Here is a 19903-nt window from a genome sequence, read left to right as displayed (position 1 = left end):
GACGAAATAAATATAAATCAAATCAAATCAAATGATGGTATCGATATCTCCATCCCTACTTGAGATGCAGTATTGAGCCTTCAGCCCTATTTTGAAAATATGTGCAGTGCAAAACAGGCTCATTGCAGCCACCAATGCAGGCCTAAGACTCACATACTGACTTGCTCACTGTTTTGACATTTTTTTGGGCTCAGATTGCAAAGTAATGACACAAATGATCATATCTTCTCTATTTTTGCATTGTATTACTTAATTTAATTTCAATACATTTTAAACTTTTAAGCCTGACCTATTTAGTTACTATTTTGTTGACGCAATCGGGGAACGGTGGGGCTCGAAAAGATCCCCATCTCCAAAGTGGAGAGTTTGAAAAAAGTTTGAGAACCAGAGGCCTTAAACAATGGCTAGAATCTAAACAACAGTGCTCACATGAATAACTTCCAGCTGGTTAATGTTTGATCAGGCTGCCTTTGCTTTATAGTTCATGTACGTAATTAACTGAATATATTGGTGATCTTTTCATCTCTGTATTATTCCATATTTTATTATTTTAGTGATTTCCTCTTTGTTATTTCTTGCCATTTTATTGTTTTTCTCTCTTTTTGATTAGTTTTCTTTTAAAAGCCTCCAATGGACAGGTGTTGACAACTAGCATGTTTGCTAAAACACTCAAAGAATGCATCTGGTTTGTCCAATGTAATTTTGATGTCCAAATCAGAAAAATTCTTAATAAACAAAATGAGAATAAAAAGGTAATAATGTTTTAGTCTCTTCTCTGTGTACCTGTTGATTTACTAAATACTCTAATAATATGCAATGCTCTGCTGTCAGCCTTTGGAAATCCATTTCTGTTGTACTCATGAATTCCTTCATAAAATAAAACTAAAGACAAACTTGTTATTTGAATCAGTTAATATGTGCGGCTGTGCTTTAGCCGATAAACCAAGTTAGCGCCGAATAGCATTAGTTAACTCATCTAACTAACTGAATGAGGCTGCGGCCTGGAAAAGCATCACAAAAGAAAAATGCACAAGTTTTGTCATGTCAATGGGTCACAGGCTTGATGCAGTTATTGCACACGAAGGATTTGCAACAAAATATTAAGTCTTATTCACTTTAATTTACTTTAAGTCTATCTGTTCCAATACTTTTGCTCACCTAAAAATGTGGTGTTCCTTTGCAAAAAATGCTATCTTCTCAGTTGTGTATCAGATCCAGATGTAAATACCTGGAAATGAAAGCTTAAATGTTGATCTATTGTCTCATATTCATATTTTGGTGTCAAACCCAAATGTTTCCAGTCTACAGCAAAAACAAAGGAATTGGCCTCACTGTTCTGATACTTCTCGAGGGGACTGTATATATGTGTATATATGTAGTACAGACCAAAAGTTTGGACACACCTTCTCATTCAATGAGTTTTCTTTATTTTTATGACTATGAAAATTGTTGATTCACACTGAAGGCATCAAAACTATGAATTAACACGTGGAATTATATACTTAACAAAAAATTGTGAAACAACTGAAAATATGTCTTATATTCTAGGTTCTTCAAAGTAGCCACCTTTTGCTTTGATTACTGCTTCGCACACTCTTGGCATTCTCTTGATGAGCTTCAAGAGGTAGTCACCTGAAATGGTCTTCCAACAGTCTTGAAGGAGTTCCCAGAGATGCTTAGCACTTGTTGGCCCTTTTGCCTTCACTCTGCGGTCCAGCTCACCCCAAACCATCTCGATTGGGTTCAGGTCCGGTGACTGTGGAGGCCAGGTCATCTGGCGCAGCACCCCATCACTCTCCTTCTTGGTCAAATAGCCCTTACACAGCCTGGAGGTGTGTTTGGGGTCATTGTCCTGTTGAAAAATAAATGATGGTCCAACTAAACGCAAACCAGATGGAATAGCATGCCGCTGCAAGATGCTGTGGTAGCCATGCTGGTTCAGTATGCCTTCAATTTTGAATAAATCCCCAACAGTGTCACCGATAAAGCACCCCACACCATCACACCTCCTCCTCCATGCTTCACGGTGGGAACCAGGCATTTAGAGTCCATCCGTTCACCTTTTCTGCGTCGCACAAAGACACGGTGGTTGGAACCAAAGATCTCAGATTTGGACTCATCAGACCAAAGCACAGATTTCCACGGGTCTAATGTCCATTCCTTGTGTTCTTTAGCCCAAACGAGTCTCTTCTGCTTGTTGCCTGTCCTTAGCAGTGGTTTCCTAGCAGCTATTTTACCATGAAGGCCTGATTCACACAGTCTCCTCTTAACAGTTGTTCTAGAGATGTGTCTGCTGCTAGAACTCTGTGTGGCATTGACCTGGTCTCTAATCTGAGCTGCTGTTAACCTGCCATTTCTGAGGCTGGTGACTCAGCTGAACTTATCCTCCGCAGCAGAGGTGACTCTTGGTCTTCCTTTCCTGGGGCGGTCCTCATGTGAGCCAGTTTCTTTGTAGCGCTTGATGGTTTTTGCGACTGCACTTGGGGACACTTTCAAAGTTTTCCCAATTTTTGGACTGACTGACCTTCATTTCTAAAAGTAATGATGGCCACTCGTTTTTCTTTACTTAGCTGCTTTTTTCTTGCCATAATACAAATTCTAACGGTCTATTCAGTAGGACTATCAGCTGTGTATCCACCTGACTTCTGCACAACACAACTGATGGTCCCAACCCCATTTATAAGGCAAGAAATCCCACTTATTATACTGTATATAAGAAATATGTCAGACCAAACAGTTTACAAGTGTTAGTAACAATATCTTGATAATCTGAGTAATCATGTCAAAATTCAATGTTTGTCATGCTATGGAAATGGCTCAATGCAATATACTTTAGTAGAATGTTATAATTCTCTATTATTTGCATTCAGAACTACCTATGTAACTGACGGTCCATTGTGACTACAAGGGCAAGTGGGTTCCATTTAAATTCCTATTTATTTATTTTTTTTTAATGTGAATTTACGAAAAAAATTTGGTCTGATTTAAGTTGTTTCATTTTCTATCCACCCATGGTCATTCAATAATAATAATAATAATTGATTGGATTTATATAGCGCTTTTCAAGGTACTCAAAGCGCTTTACAGGGTTCCAGGTTTAATTCGTTCACACACAGTCATACCGGTGGTGGAAAACTACGATAGTAGCCACAGTTGCCCTGGGGCAGACTGACAGAAGCGAGGCTGCCATTCCGCGCCATCGGCCCCTCCGACCACCACCTCAAACATACAGCAGTCATACACATTCACACGAGGCAAAGTGGGTGAAGTGTCTTGCCCAGGGACACAACGACCATGACACAAGTGGCCGGGCGGGGATGGAACCGCCAACCCTAGGATCGTTGGCCAACCAGCTTAACCACCTGAGCCACAGTCGCCCCAATTTTATTCTTAGAGATGTGATATGTTACTTTGACGATGGTAAAGATAAGTCCCTTATTTATATGGTTAATTTTTTTATTTTACCTGGGATTTTTTTTATTCACAAACAAATTCTTAGAATCTCATCCCCCTTTCCAAGTTTTTTTTGTAGAGTTTAAATCACTTCTTAAGTCCCTTTCCCATGTCTGCGTGTAACGGTGTGGGAGGAGAAGCAGCTAGAAATTTGGCGGAAGAATAAGAAGTAAGAAAAAGTATGGTGGAGAGTAGTAATTACGGGCCCTCAGTAAACTATTGAAATGCAGCGGCAGCGTAGGACTCCATTAGAGGAGGAAGAAGAGGATTTTATTTTGAAACATTTCCCCGGAAGCGCTAACGTTAGGCTAACACGTGTAGCTTAACTTCCTCTAACAGAAAGAAAGGAGAAAACACGGAGAGCAAACCGTCCGGTAGAAGCCGACTAACGGGAGGGAGCAGTCATAGATATAGAACATATCTGTAGTGTTATATATCTATCCATGGGAGCAGTCCCCGGTTCCCCTGCAGAGATGGACCGGGACCTGGAGCCGGAGACGAAGCCGCGCGGAGAAGGTGAGTTCCGACTGTTTACCGCTCTGCTAACGATGCTAAGCTAACGTTAGCTGCTACATGTTAGCCAGCAGCATGTTGCAAACGCTGTGGTGTAGTTATCTTAAAGTAAACACTGAACGATCATTTAACTAGTAGGCTAAGGATAGATAGATAGATAGAAGCCAGAAATAGATTTAGGATGTCCCAGTACATGCACATCAATTGCAGTCTGCTGAAAATACATAAATGCCCCACTAACTCAAATAGCATTTTGCAGTATTCGTCTTTAGTATTGAAATGTTTCGACTTAATGAAAAAAGAACTTACTTTTCTGATTTCTTTTCTCTCTCCTGTGGCCCTAAAACTCTTCTGTACTGTAGTATGTAGTGTAGTAAAAAGAAAAAGTATGTGATGTGGAACGCAGACACAGAGCAGACACACACACTGTTTACTGCGGGGACCGGTCATTGGCATCAGGGAAGAGAGGAGCAGAGGCATCTGCACACGTGATCATTTGATCTGGTTTTTACTTTTCTATCTTATTTAGGCTGGTTAATGTTAAGCTGTTCTTATTGGGATTAGCACTGGAGCACTTTGTTTCATTTATGTGACTTTCCAATGTTTGTGTATGTGTAACAGTGTGTAATAGAAACCCACTTTGAAACAGCAAACCAAGTTTGTCTTTGGGTAAAAATAAAGTAACCTGAACCACAGAGTTCAGACATGTAACCGTCTGTAAACACTGCTCAGCTGATATGGAACAGTTGGTGTATACTGCAGACGCTGCAGACAAGATCAACTAACAGGAGACTGCACATACGCTGTGATTATTGTAGCCTGAGATTTAAATGTGGAGTCAGGTGGAGAATACTTGTTGTCAAATTCACTTTGTCAAAATAAGTGAATATCCCTTCATGATCAGATACCTGTCTGTACTGTGTGTGCTGAACATCTATTCCAGTATACAGAGGACTCCTTAAGCAAGCATAGTACAGCCTAGGCTCTGTAAACTAGTATGTAAACAAAGGGGGCTCACTGTAGCTAGCAACATTCCTGTTTACAGAGCCTAGGCTGTGTATTAGACGACCCCTCAAGCAAGCAAGCATCCCCTGTAAGTAAAACTGTTAAAGCAGCTCTCTGCATTTAGAGGAATATGCTGCAGTGGTCACCACATGCACTGACAGTATTGTTCCATCAAAAACCTAAAAAAAAAAAAAATTAGACAGAAACCCTGGACTAACTGTGATGTCCAGTCCAAGCTTACCTGATTACAACGACCTTAACCACCTGCACCTTTTTATATTGTGTTTTATTACATTTTATTTAGCAGATGCTTTTATCTAAAATTACTTCCATTAAGTGCATTCAACCATGAAGGTACAAACTCAGAACAACAGGAATCCCGTCAGTACTATAGCTTCAAATAAACTAAACTACAAGGTGCCACACGTGCTACATGGAGATGTAACAAGTGCAATTGTTTTTTTTTTGTTTTTTTTAAGTCAGTCAAAGTGCAGTCTGAAGAGATGTGCTGTAACGCTGCGGTGGAAGATGTGTAATCTATCAGCTGATCTGATGTTAATGGGGAGCTCGTTCCACCATTTTGGAGCCAAGACAGCAAACAGTCGTGATTTAGTCGAGTGATTAGGTGACCCTCTGATTGAGGGAGCAGCCAGCAGATGGGCAGAGGCAGAGCGCAGTGGACGAGCTGGGGTGTAAAGTTTGGGGAGACCGGGGATAGTAGGCACACTTTTTTTACTCTAGTGAGAATTGCTCATCACCTAAACATCTTTCAACAGTCATTCCTACATTACAGTGAAGCTTAAAGGGAAAATTCGCCCATTTTCAACCTTAACTCATCTACCATAATATCCTTTGGGTTGCATTATATCCCCGTGTATTTTTTCAACATCGTCCGTTTCGCGGGGGCCGAGCTTCAAAAATCCATTCACCGGTGACGTTTCTGTGACGTTTCCGTGTCAAGGAAGAGCTCGTGCAGACTACAGACTCTGGAGCCGAGCTCACCAACCCCCCTCCCTGTGAATCCAGGGGGCGGGCTCTAAAAGCACGTGCGAACCAAAACAAACCGTCTGTCCATGCCCATGGTCCGTGCCAGTTTACTTGTATCATTTCCTGCATTGAAAATTGCATCTTTTCACACGGGCACAGACGATATGGATGAGGATACTTTAAAAAGTGTGTTGGCTGACTGGAATGAACCAGCAGGGTATTTAGTTGGGCCAGAGAAGCCTACACTGCTGAAGAAATTCAGCGAGGAAATACAGTATGCAGAGAGGCCGAGGCTGCAGCTGTTTTAGCCTTGGTTAGGGTTAGCCTTGTAAGACAATTCAACTGGACCACCATTAGAAACCGAGACATTTTCAATATCCCAAAAATTATTTGGAAAAGACAACAAATACCAGCAAGACCGGGAGGGCAGATGATCATTGAGTGAGTAACATTATTTTTTTCTAGCATGTTGTAACGTTATCTTTGTCACATTGTGTTGTCTGAGCCATTGCACTGATGTTGCACTTAGCATGTCTATAGCACTTTTCAGAAGAACCCTTTACAACAGGTCAAATAAAATGACCAGTCTTTTGTTCTTTCATTGGCTGCTATTGTTACATTATAGCTTTGTGGAGAGTAACCACTTGTTTTGTGTTTTAATTTCTTTAGACATAATAGACTTGTCGCACGTCGGTTCTTGATTGAGTGGGTACTCCAAAGGGGAGAGACTTGGCAAGGGGACCGCATCGTCTTACCTGATTGTGTCATACAGCGCATCAGAGCCAAATATCCATCTCCAAATGGTCACTACAGGCGACAGGCTGAAGAAGACGCTACGTAGAAGCTACGGATGAGCTATGATCAAATATGTTGACCTGTAAATACTGCTGATAACTATGGACACTGATTGAGATTGAATCATGTGAAAATGTGTCAATTCTCCTTGACTGTATTTACAAATAAAAATAATTTTGTATAAACATGATTGTTTTTTGTCATTGCATAGGTAACCATTTTAATACATAGGTTTGACTTATCAACTAAAAGTGAAATAGTTTCAGAGAATCAAACACTTTATAAGGCATAGCTAGAGTTTAATATAACAAGCAAGTAAAACGATGTGCATTATTCTACACACAACTGTAAAGTATGTACATATACAAATGTAAAAAAGAAAAATAACATTTTCAAAAGCTTTGAGTTTCCAGTGTGTTGGGAAAAACAATTGTAGCATAATGCTTCCTTCGTCAAGTTACTGTTGAAATATTGAGTGATGTTTAGCAGCAGCTTCTTCTGTAGTTGGTTTTGGACATGTTGTGAGGAGGGCAGGCTGATGGAGCTGAAGTGATGATGTCAGCACTTTGCAGGCAGCAGTCTCTTCTTTATGTGATGACGAGTTCTACGAGGGATGCTCTGAAGTGGTGCGTGTGGGATGTAAACAGTCTTCACAACAGAGTGCGTGGTCCTCGGACAATACACCATCTTCCTTTGGACCTCACCTGAAATGACAAATTATGATTGTATCACAAGGCCAGCACTGAAGAGATGACAAAAGAAAAATCAATGTGTTATACTGTAAAGATAATGTTGCTGTTGCAATAAATATATAAAACAGACAAACCACTATGTAACCATAGATAGGTCAGTCAGTTAGTGCACTAACACAATAGTAGTCTTTTGTCTAAGAAGACATGTTTATATTAGCAGCCAAGCATACTGTATGCCAGGGTGTGGCTATGCATTTGCATTAGGAAGAGCCAAGACGACACAAGACTAGGGACATCAGTGCTAATCACCCAGCCATCACCATCAGCATAGCAATTGTTTATGGTTTTGGAAAGCTGATCATTTTAACAACATCGCTAATAACCATGCACATGGAAAACAAACACACAGTCACACACAAACAGTCTTGCAAATGCAACTAAATCTTCCTCAAGGATACACAGAGGGGCCTACTGCCCCCCTCACGAGTTCACTTCTAACTGTAGCTTAGCGGCTAAGGTAACTTGGCTACAGCTACAACCGGTAGACTAATTCCTCCTTGCCCCATCTATCAGCCTTACACCGGGACACAATATTCAACAGCGGTGTGGGCAGCACAATATTAATGTAGGGGAAACACTGATACTAACTACAGTAGGCTACTATGCAATTTAGCTCACGTTAGCTTACCTTCATTCGGATTCTTTTTCCCGGGGCTGGGGCTATGCATCACGCCGGTGAATAGGCAACAGGTAGGGCCTAGTATCTTCAGCTTACGCTTACTCCTGCTTCTTTTCTGTTTCCTAAAGTTGGCGCATCTAGGCACATTACAGGACGGCATGTTTTCTTTGTGGTAGTAGTCCAACAGTGAAATAATACGAAGCGCGCTATTACTGTACTGCTTACACGGGTCGGGTCCGTGCTGTGTGTATGTCACCATGGGAACGCGAGCAGCTCGGAATCTGGGCAGGCTGCAGAGCGTACCCCCCCGCGCAATGCATCCTGGGGCCTGTAGGAACTGTAAAAACGGCTACGTCAGCCACGCGTCATCAGTTTAAATCCGAAATCATTGTGCTCTCTGCCAATTCGGATCAATTTTTTGGGGGCTTTTTTCAATAGACTACTAATATACTCGGCCCTGATATACCATTCACATGAAAATGGGCGAATTTTCCCTTTAAGGTGATAGCTTGAAATGTGTACCCCTCACTTTTTCTAACTTATTGTAATAAAGAAGAAATTAATCATCAAAGACACCCTTACACATTGTGACAACCAACCCCATCAAGGGGTCAGTTGTCACACACTATGGGGTTGTTTGTCACAATGTTATCTTAATGGGAATAATCTTAAAAATAAGCCAAGAAAGCAGAACTAAATTTGAAAGTTTAATTGCATTGTCAAGTTGACAAATAGGCCTACATAACTTACTGTAGCCTTGGCAGCTGGTCTAGTTTGGGATGCACTGGGTTGTTTTGATTTTGTTTCCCTTTTTTCTTTTGCATGCTAGCTGCCTTTTCCTGCTCTATTCTTTCCTTCTCTGGGGTGTCAGTGAGGATACAGCTTGACAATTTCTTTCATTATTGGGTTCCTTTTCTGGCTGCAGCCTTTGGATAGCATATGACAACCAACCCCCGAAAAAATGTAACGACCAACCCCGACTGTAATTTCTTGCTAGCATCAAGGCTTACAACCATCTGACAACTAATTAACAACAATCTAAACTATAGCTTACCCTTCACACTTTTTTAGGGTCACTAATGTTTTGTTATAAACCCATTGTGTAAAAGCCTAGAAGAAAAATACTGAGGAGCTAAATATTTTCAATTTGACATTAAAAACACAAACAGTCCTCTCACCTCAAATTCAGCAGTCTAACTCCAAGCAAGACTATGTAGGTGACCTCTGATCCCAATTCTGGATATTTACATAGCAGTGCGGGAGAGTTGGTTATCGAGTGTCACCCTCACCCTCAATCTTTCCTCGTCCACTGAAATACTTTGGTAAGTCTGATGTGGTGCTGATCTACAGAACGTCTGCAGGTCTGTTCTGCTCCATTCATATGATTGATACTGGGGGAAAAACTCATCCTCACTGTTTGTCTGTTTCAGTTTTACCTTCTGACGTCCGGAAAGTGATCGTTGGTGAAGAGCAGCAAGAGTGGAGCCCCATTCTAGAGCCAGAGCCTCCACACAGTCTGAAGCAGGAGGAGCCACCAGAGCCCCCACACATTAAAGAGGAACCAGAGGAACCAGAGGAACTGTGGAGCAGTCAGGAGGGAGAGCAGCTTCAAGATATCACCAAGTTCCCCCTCACTCCTGTCCCTGTGAAGAGTGAAGATGATGAAGAGAAAGCTCAGTCCTCACAGCTTCATCAAAGTCAAACTGAACACATGGAACCAGCAGCTGATGGAGAGGACTGTGGAGGACCAGAACCAGCCAGGAACTCACATCCAGATCCACATTTAAAACCTGAAACTGAAGACCAGCCTGAAGACTGGCGTAAAACTGGAGAGAAACGATACAAATGTGATGAGTGTGGGAAAAGTTTTATTAGAAAACTAAATCTGAAGAGACACATGATAATTCACACAGGAGAAAAACCATTTAGTTGCTCAGTTTGTGATAAAAGATTTTCATGCAAGGGAAACTTGACAAAACACATGGTCATCCACACAGGAGAGAAAACAGTCAGCTGCCCTCAGTGTGGTAAAAGATTTTCACACAAGGGAAGTTTGAAAACCCACATGGTCATCCACACAGGAGAGAAAACAGTCAGCTGCTCTGAGTGTGGGAAAACTTTGAGTAGAAAGTGGGATCTAAAGAGACACATGAGAATTCACACAGGGGAACAACCATTTAGTTGCTCAGTTTGTGGCAAAAGATTTTCAGACAAGGGAAATTTGAAAATCCACATGGCCATCCACACAGGGAAGAAAACATTCAGCTGCCCTGAGTGTGGGAAAAGTTTCACTTGGAAACGTCAACTCGGAAAACACAAATGTGTCTAACGTCATGACAATTATTCTGGTGAGAACAACCCTAACACCTGGATGATATCTGATCTAGTGTGAAATGCCCCCTAGATTCTTTAAATAGTATAAGTTGAATATATTAATGTGTGAGCCAGAAACCCTAGCCAGAAATGTGTAGAGAAAGTGAGTCTGGTAGAGCCAGGACTGGAATGTCAGTCTGATGGAAGGAGGATAAAGCCAATGGAGCTGTCGTTAACGAGCGGTCAAAAAACTGCTGCAGGTGAACACCTGACACAGGCATCACTAGTCATTTCTATCTGGCTCCAGTTATCTCATTTATCTCTTAATGTAAAGAAAACTGTTTCTATGTGCTCCTCCGTCTGTAATAGGCCTGTACATGATGGATTTGAGGTACGGATAAAGAATGAAGTCATTGAAGCAGTAAATGAAGTCAAGTTCCATCTTGGATAAAAACTTAAACTTTGATAGTCAGATTAGGAACGTTGTGGAGAAGCTCAAACTGAATCTCAACTGTTTTTGTTTTAAGAAGGGAGCTGTCATGTCAATCTTCAAAATGATAATCGCATCATGGTCACAAGCTTCTACAACAGCATTAAAACCTATCGTTTCAATATAAAGACAGACCTTAAAGTCATGGATCAGAAACCTATGAGATGGCCTCACTGTGGCATTTTGATAAACACAACCTTTTCACTTGTTTAATATTTTATGATTTTTAGTATTCCACATCTAGAGACAAACAGAAACACTTTCAACAGAGGCCTTAAACAATGGCTAGAATCCAAACAACAGTGCTCACATGAATAACTTACAGCTGGTTAATGTTTGATCAGAATGCCTTTGCTTTATAGTTCATGTATTATTGACTGAATATATTGGTGATCTTTTCATCTCTGTATTATTCTATATTTTATTATTTTAGTGATTTCCTCTTTGTTATTTCTTGCCATTTTATTGTTTTTCTCTCTTTTTGATTTGTTTTCTTTTAAAAGCTTCCTATGGACAGGTTTTGAGAACTAGCATGTTTGATAAAACACTCAAACAATGCATCTGGTTTGTCCAATGTAATTTTGATGTCCAAATCAGAAATATTCTTAATAAACTAAATTGCGCCCTTACTCTGAAAGGGCAACGTGATGTCACTACGTTCAAGTCAAGGAACCCTTTCTTTATAGGTCCGTGGAAGGAACGCCTCAGGTCAAACTGTCACGTTGTACGTTGTTTTTGAACTGACTGCACAGACAGCAGTCAGTCATGTAGGCTATTCAAGAAGAGAATAATATTCGGCATAAAGGCTAAAAGAGAATGTATCGCTTTGCTTATTCTTCACCACGCCAGCGACGAGGAGTCACCGCTCCATCTCAGCTTTACAATGTACGCTGTTCTTATGTGCAGCGCAGTGGCGTTTTCTCCCGGAGGCCAAGGGAAGCCAGGCTGTTTTTTAGGCTGTAGTTGTCATCCAATAAAAAAAGAATTATTAACAGTTTCGTTAATTCTTTGGTGCTTTGTTGCTGTCATTTCTTCCCCATTTTTCTCCTCTCATTGAGCATTTCACAATGCGCAAAACAGCGCCCCTATACAGTTACATTCTGAAGACGCGGCGAAACACGATACTGCACACTGTATGTTCGCGAGGAATCCCTTTGTGAAAAAAAGAAAGAAGGATTGACCAATCAGGTGAGGCTATTGTCTTGACACTCATGACATTACAAACATATTCTAGTCTTAGCCAAACGGAACATGATAGTTTTTTTAAACTTTTTTTGAAGATGTTTTTGTCGGGTTCAAATCCGACCCGTGGACCTTTACTGCAGGTCATCCCCCCCCCCCCCCCCCCTTTCTCTCTCTCTCTCTCTCTCTCTCTCTCTCTCTCTCTCTCTCTCTCTCTCTCTCTCTCTCTCTCTCTCTCTCTCTCTCTCTCTCTCTCTCTCTCTCTCTCTCTCTCTCTCTCTCTCTCTCTCTCTCTCTCTCTCTGTCTCCCCATTTCAACTCTGTACTGTCTAATAACACAACTCTAAAGCTTGAAAATAAAAATTAAATAGCAGGAAAAGCACATGTACTTTTCTTTAATAAACATTTTTAATAAAAAATTAAAGCATTTTAACTTTTTATACAGTTTTTTAATTGAACAAAAATCCAACTTATTAAATTATTTGTAAGCATACAATGACAAATATTAAACTTGTCATTTATGATTTTTTAAATAAAAACGTTTAAAAATGTTATGACTGATTTCTCATTCTCCAGTGTGTGTGTGTTTGTGTGTGTGTGTGTGTGTGTGTCTGTGTGTGTGTGTGTCTATGAGTGTGTGTGTGTGTGTGTGTGTCAGCCAAAAGCTTGTTCAATTCCTACTTTACAAACAACAAAGGAACATATGATTACCTACGATTATGTATAATTTGCAAGATAAATATATATTTAATTCACACTAAGCACCTTGATCCATTATATTCAAATGCTTTTATGTTGGCCATCCAGGTGTTTTGATGTGCGCACACACACAGAAACACACACACACACAGACACACACAGACACAGACACAGAAACACACAGAAACACACACACAACAAAGAAATGATTTCTCTTTTAGCTCATAAACACGGTGTAGTGGTCAGTATCAGGACTTTGAAACTGCATATGGCAAGGGGCGTGGCCTTGGCAGAGTGGATTGCAGGGCAGAGTTGGGCCTTTTTCTACACTTGTATTTATCTTGAGTTCCTTTTTCAAATGTAATCTTAAGTTTCAGCATTAACAATGTCAGTCATGAATCCTGGTGCTTGTTTTCCTGTTTATTTTATTCTCTAAATAAATCACTAACAGACACACTTCCTGCTTTGTCTTTCTCTGATTGTTTTTTTGTTTCCGCTTCTTTTTTTACATTTGAATAAAAAAGTTGGTTTGAAAAAAAGTGTAATATTTAACACAAACTTCCCCACATTAACCAGATAAATGTCAACAGCAACTTTACAAGTGCAGGCCCAATTTACCATATATTGTACATGTAGAAAAAAAAACATATATAGTCACATTAGAGGGGTGCTACACTCATTTTAATGCAGGGGGAAAAGACACTAAAGATATTTTTTCTTTTTCTTGTAATTTTGTCAGTTTCTCAAAAAATAAAATCCTCAAGCCCTAAAACTGTCATAGAAAATAATCATCAAATTTAAAAAAAAAAATTAGTTTGGTAACTGCTGACACTTGTTACATTTCTATGAAGAACATTATATCACCCAGTCCCAATGTCTCTTTCTGTAGTACAGTAGATAAGAGAATACTTCACACATCCGGTCAGGTGCGTAGGAGAGTAAATCTAAACACCTGATGAAGGTCTAACACTGACACGTTGCAGCTTTTTAACAATTAAACAGATGTTTTTATGTGCAGGAGTCTTTCTGTTTTAAAGCAGCAAAGAAGAAACCAACTGTAACAAACCGACGATGTCAGAATCTTTATTTGACCAACAGGTGTCAGGGCTTCAAGATGCTTTTTAATTTATGGCTGACAAATTGAAACACATTACACATTTCATATTATATATTATGAATTCATGATTTAAGGCGAGACGCTGCAGGCAAAAGGAGTTTTCTCAAGCACTGGTCATTATAGATTTTTGTCTATTCATCTTCATACTCGTATAAATCAAAGGTCCAAAATGTACATTTAGGTGTTCATTTGACTAAACCTTGTCTGTTTGCGTCTGTATATTTCTCCTATACAACCATCTTTAACGGACATTATCTCAACATTGTTTTTTTTTTCAATACTCTGACCAAAAATCTCAACTTCTAACTAAACTTTCCATTATCATTCTTAGCACTATTCTGAAGGTTATTACAGAAGGATTTGTTCATATGAGGTTCATTGTCTGATTTATGAGACAGTTTCTTCTTATAAACATGCTGAAAATGCATTGTTTGGACCTGTACATAGCATTTTTTGATTCATAAAATGAAAAAAGGCTGTATCCAAAATCTGTTCTGTGAAAACTTTGGACTCTAATATGTTGTAAAAATGAAATAAACATTTTAACTCTGGCTTAACCATATACCGTATTTTGTTTTTTAAAGAAATGCAAATTTACACATTATTAGTTAAATATTGACACATTTACATATTATTCAAATACTTATATATATAAAAAATATACAAAAAAAGAAATGAATGACAGTAATCAACTGGCAAAGTTTCATGATGATTTCTTTAAGTTAAACATTTGACCTGCAGTGTCTTGTCATAATAAAAACACTGACAGAAGTTGATTTACATTATGACAACTGGATTAATAACACACTGGATATCATAATCTTTTCACTCACTGACTGTGTTCACTGGCTCCTCTTCTTCTTGAACTTTTTCTGGACTGTTCTCTGCCGTCTCCCGGCCTTGTTCACTATCTGCCGTGTGCAGTTTCATATGTCTCTTCAAATGTCCCGTAACAGTGAAACATTTACCACACACAGAGCAGCTGAATGGTTTCTCCCCAGTGTGGACCCTCATGTGGATCTTCAGACTGCCCTTCTGCGCACAGCTCTTCCCACACACCGTGCAGCTGTATGGTTTCTCTCCTGTGTGGACTCTCATGTGTTTGGTGAGGTCGCCCTTCTCTGCGCAGCACTTCCCACAGAACGGACAGCCAAAGGGTTTCTCCCCTGTGTGGACTCTCATGTGCTTCTTTAAGTCAGTTTTCTGAGCGCAGCCTTTCCCACACACGGTGCAGCTGAACGGTTTCTCCCCGGTGTGGTACTTCATGTGTCTGCTCAGATGTTCCTTAGATACATAGATAGATTAGATTAGAAAAATTAATTGATCCTATTTCATTTTTACCTTATCCATAATCACATAAACAGCATCCAAAATGCTACACGTCAAAAACACCTATAGTAGACAGAGGACAGCAAGTACATATAATAAGGTTAAATGAATAGCAATAAAATTATCACTAGGGCTGAGTATCGTTCAAAAATGTCCTATATCGACAAAGATACCAAAACCTTGACCTCCATATCTGTTCCAGAAAGACACTTTTTTAGTGATTTAAGGAAATACATTTTGACAAGATGACATTACACATTATGAGTTTTATTTTTCAGCTCCTTGGCATTTTTCCATAATATGAATAAATCAAAGTTTAAATCATCTAAAATGGAACCAACTGACGTCAGATTAGCACAAATGGCCGATCTCCTGAGCCACTGGAGCTCCAACTAACACGCATGCATGCCTGCGTGTTTAAGGTTCACTGATTCATTCCGCCTAGCCCATGTTGTAACCTAATGTATGGTTCCTGAGTGCCTCCACACAGCCAATCACCAGCACTTTTAGATCCTGGCACATCAAGCATGCTGCATGCTGATTGGCTTGCTGACGACAATACTCAAAGTGTTTCAATACTTGATAGTATCAAGTCTGTGCTAAAAAAGTATTGAACTTTGATACCCAGCACTAATAGTCATGTAAAGGTACTGTCAAAAAAATGTTGCTTGAAATGAATACCATCTGAGTTTTATAAACTAATCAAACATTAGGACTACCTTGACATGGAAGCTCTTGTTGCACAGGGTGCATGTGAATGGTTTCTCTCCGGTGTGGATCCTCATGTGTCGTGTCATGTTGCCCCGCCCACTGAAGTTCTTCCCACAGAACACACAGCTGTACGGTTGCTCCCCTGTGTGACAGCGCATATGAGCCGTCAGCGAGCCGCTGTCTTTGAAGCTTTTCTCACAGCCTGTACAAGGAAACGGTCTCTCTCCGGTGTGGTCCCTGATGTGGCGGTTTAGATTCCCTTTGAGGCTGAATCTCTTCCCGCAGTAGGAGCAAGGGAACGGTCTCTCTTTAGGAGAAGACCCAACGTCGCTGTCCGGAGCTTCACCGCTGGCTTTATTATGACCATCGTCTTTGTCTGTTTGTGTCGTCCAATCACAATCACTCAAGTCAGTCTCAGAATCATCAGAGTTCTCTTCGCTCACCGGTCCTAGATGTGTATCAGGATGTGAGCTACTGGCTGGACTAGAAGCAGGGTGTGAGCTCTCCTTAGAAGCTTCACCAACATCTCCTAAACGTGTATGTGTGTGTGAGAATGTGGCCGTTCCCATGTCTTCAGTCTCAGAGGAGCAGGTGGTGGTAAATGGTTTTAAATGTAGATCTGGATGTGAGTGTGTAGCTGGATTAGAACCAGGCTGTGAGCTCTCCTTAGAAGATTCACTAAATCTGTCTTCTAAATGTGTGTGTGAGATGGTAGAAGTTTGTTCCATGTGTTCAGAGGACTGAGCTTTCTCTTCTTCATCTTCACTCTTCACAGGGACAGGAGTGAAGGGGAACTTGGTGATATCTTGAAGCTGCTCTCCCTCCTGACTGCTCCACAGTTCCTCTGGTTCCTCTTTAATGTGTGGGGGCTCTGGTGGCTCCTCCTGCTTCAGACTGTGTGGAGGCTCTGGCTCTAGAATGGAGCTAAACGGTTCTTCTTTGGTTTCCATTAGCTGATGGACATCTGTAGAAAACTCTGAAACACACACACGCACAGACACATGCACACACACGCACACACACACACACACACAAACACACACAAAACACACACACACACGCACACACACACAGAGGGAAAAGGTTAGTGGCGTTATTAGTTAGCTCAGTAGGTTCGACCCCTGACCTTGGTTTCGGGAAATGAACCGGAGTCTGTGAATGTGAACAAAACAAGTAAAGACACATTTCCTGCTTCACCCGGCGATGCTTAATCCAGAAGGTCTAAAGGCAACGCTCACAAACTGCGTGTTCTTTCAAATAAAAGTTTCTAGGTTCCTCCCAGTAACCATGAGGTCTCTGGTTCCTCCTCCCAGTAACCATGAGGTCTCTGGTTCCTCCTCCCAGTCACCATGAGGTCTCTGGTTCCTCCTCCCAGTAACCATGAGGTCTCTGGTTCCTCCTCCCAATAACCATGAGGTTTCTGGTTCCTCCCAGTAACCATGAGGTCTCTGGTTCCTCCCAGTAACCATGAGGTCTCTGGTTCCTCCCAGTAACCATGAGGTTTCTGGTTCCTCCCAGTAACCATGAGGTCTCTGGTTCCTCCTCCCAGTAACCATGAGGTCTCTGGTTCCTCCTCCCAGTAACCTTGAGGTCTCTGGTTCCTCCCAGTAACCATGAGGTCTCTGGTTGGATCCCCGGCACTGGACAGGAGGGTGTTAGTAGTAAAACTAGTGGTGGCTGATGTTGTAGTTTTTATATTGCACTGACTGGAGACAGACCATTCTGGTGTTTTGCACCAGTTTCTCGTTTATATGGAAACAAATAAATAAATAAAAGATGAAAATAATCAAATGTGTTTGAAGTTCTTAATCTTTTTCCTTGGTTATTTTTTAATTTTTTAATTTAAAGATGGTATAGAGATATTTCTTTTTTGGTGAGCATGTTAAAGGTAAAAACTAGAATATCAAAAAAGGTCATTTCCCCCCTAATTTAATTAAAATAGTGAAACTCAAGGGAAATGAATCTATAATAAACATTCCTTTCATAAGGTTGACATTTCTGTATTATAAATCCTTTTTTTAAATTGGTTTTATATAATATTCTAATATATTTTGAGAGACTGGATTTTTTATTTGATGAGCTGTAAACCGTAATCATCTACATTAAAACCAAAGAAAGGCCTGACATATTTCACTTTGTTGTTTTAAATATTTTTGTGTCAGAGAGGGGAATGACATGCAGAAAATGACCCGGGCTGGATTCTAACCCACCACATTTCCAAGGCATTAATATTCTGAAGGTTTAAAGAGTAAAACTGAGCCGATATTTGGAGCCGACGATGACATCAAACTCAAAACAAGGTAAACCAGCTGTTGTTCTGTCAGCGTGTATAAACTACATCTCCCATTATGCTTTGCGGCCGCTACTGCCTCTGTTAATGGATGGTCGTTGTTGTTGTTAGCTGCTAACAAGCTAACAACGCGTTTGTTGTTCTATCTTTGGTTTTGAATGAAGATATGTCTCTATTCACTGTCCGGTTCTGTGTCTGACGTCACTGTGTCTCAGACTGTGGGGGAATGACTCACAGAAACGTATCAATTTGATAGAAACAGTGATTTTCTCTCTGGGGGCCGCTGCTAGCTGCTGTTAGCATGTTAGCCTAGCTGGTGCTACGCGGCCCTTTAGCGTGAGGTACCCACCGTGTCTGAGCACCCGGACCTGGGGCTGCAGCACCGCCTCCAGCAGCCTCCTCTGCCGGATCATCTCCCTCTCACACCGCTCCGTCCGCTCCTCCAGCTCCGCCACGGTCTGCTCCAACAGGCCGACTATCTGCTCCTCTGCTGCGGCTAGCCTTTCGCCCAGCACCGCCCTCAGTAGCGACACAACCATCACAACCACTGGGGCTTTTTCACCAGCAGCAGCATCACAAGCATCAGCGGACCATTCGCCTTTTTCCACCCGGGAAACGACGTCTTCTGCGGCGGTGGAGAGGCGCTGGTGGACGGAGAGGCGGAGGAGCTCCAGGCTGGCCCGCATCCCGATCGAGGACTTATTTATGGGGTTTAATGTGTTGCTGTTATAGTGGCGGAGGTAACATCCATAGACCGTGTGTTTATAAAGGCCTATTTACTGTATATAAAGGTGTTATGGCTTTTCTGAGGGACAAAGACAGAGCAGCGGCCCTGGACAGCGACGTAAACACACTGACCGAGTTCCGTCCGTGACGCGGTGAACAGCGGCCTCTGCTGGACGGGAAGAGAACTGCAACTATCAATGTACTGCAGTTAGTTTACTAAACAGATTTACTCTACATGTAATTCTTAGTATTTAATTATTCTATCATCATAAATTAAAAACTAAATTATTGTGAGGAACCTGGAACCAAACGTGAGACTAGAATATGCTTGTAAACCAAACTGTGGGCCCTGCTGCTGTAAACAACAACAGTGAAACAGTAACTTTTCAGGAAGCTTTCTAACTTCAAACAGTGTTCCAGGGATCACATTTTCCTGTGAGGAAAGTTTGTTTATTCAGTTATGAGAATAAACCTTAGAAAATGTTTCACTTCTCTGACAGACCATTAGCCTGGCATTCCCAGACCTGCCACTAGGCGCTGGCAAATTAAATTTGCTGCGCCTGTTGGTCTGGACATGCTCCATTGAAGCTTTATCAAGAAGACCAGAAATCTGGGCTCACGTTTCAATTGGTTCTATCTAATATGGGCGCGCCAGAGCCCTTTATATGGTACTCTGGGGAGGACGTAACCGGATGACGACAGTGACGTGCATGCGACGTCGAAGCCGTGATAGTAAACATCAAAGATGGCTGCGGATATGTTGTGTGAGTTTGAGACTGCTTTGGCCTCGACCCTTAACGATTTGGAAGACGGCACTCAAATCTTTCATTAGCAAGTAAGTGGAATGTTCTGTTTTGCCGACCGACAACGCCAAACGTTTAATTTAACAGTTTAACAGCTGTTCGCTAAACGAACGGGGCTT

At 41.1% G+C, this 19903-nt stretch overlaps 1 protein-coding gene across 1 annotated transcript in view; it reads left to right on the top strand.

The window, feature by feature from the left end:
• The first annotated feature begins 1253 nt into the window (after window positions 1–1253).
• LOC307263823 (protein NLRC3-like) overlaps window positions 1254–19903 on the top strand; it is a 138150-nt gene continuing 119500 nt past the window's right edge. Inside the window, exon 1 of the mRNA XM_080045088.1 lies at window positions 1254–1259. The gene's annotated coding sequence lies outside the window, so the exon portion shown is untranslated. The remainder of the gene's footprint in view (window positions 1260–19903) is intronic.

Source organism: Ammodytes marinus (genome assembly GCF_949987685.1).
Source record: "Ammodytes marinus genome assembly, chromosome: 17".
NCBI lineage: Eukaryota > Metazoa > Chordata > Actinopteri > Uranoscopiformes > Ammodytidae > Ammodytes > Ammodytes marinus.
Note: the sequence above shows the minus strand (reverse complement) of the source record. Positions and strands in the feature narration are given on the sequence as shown.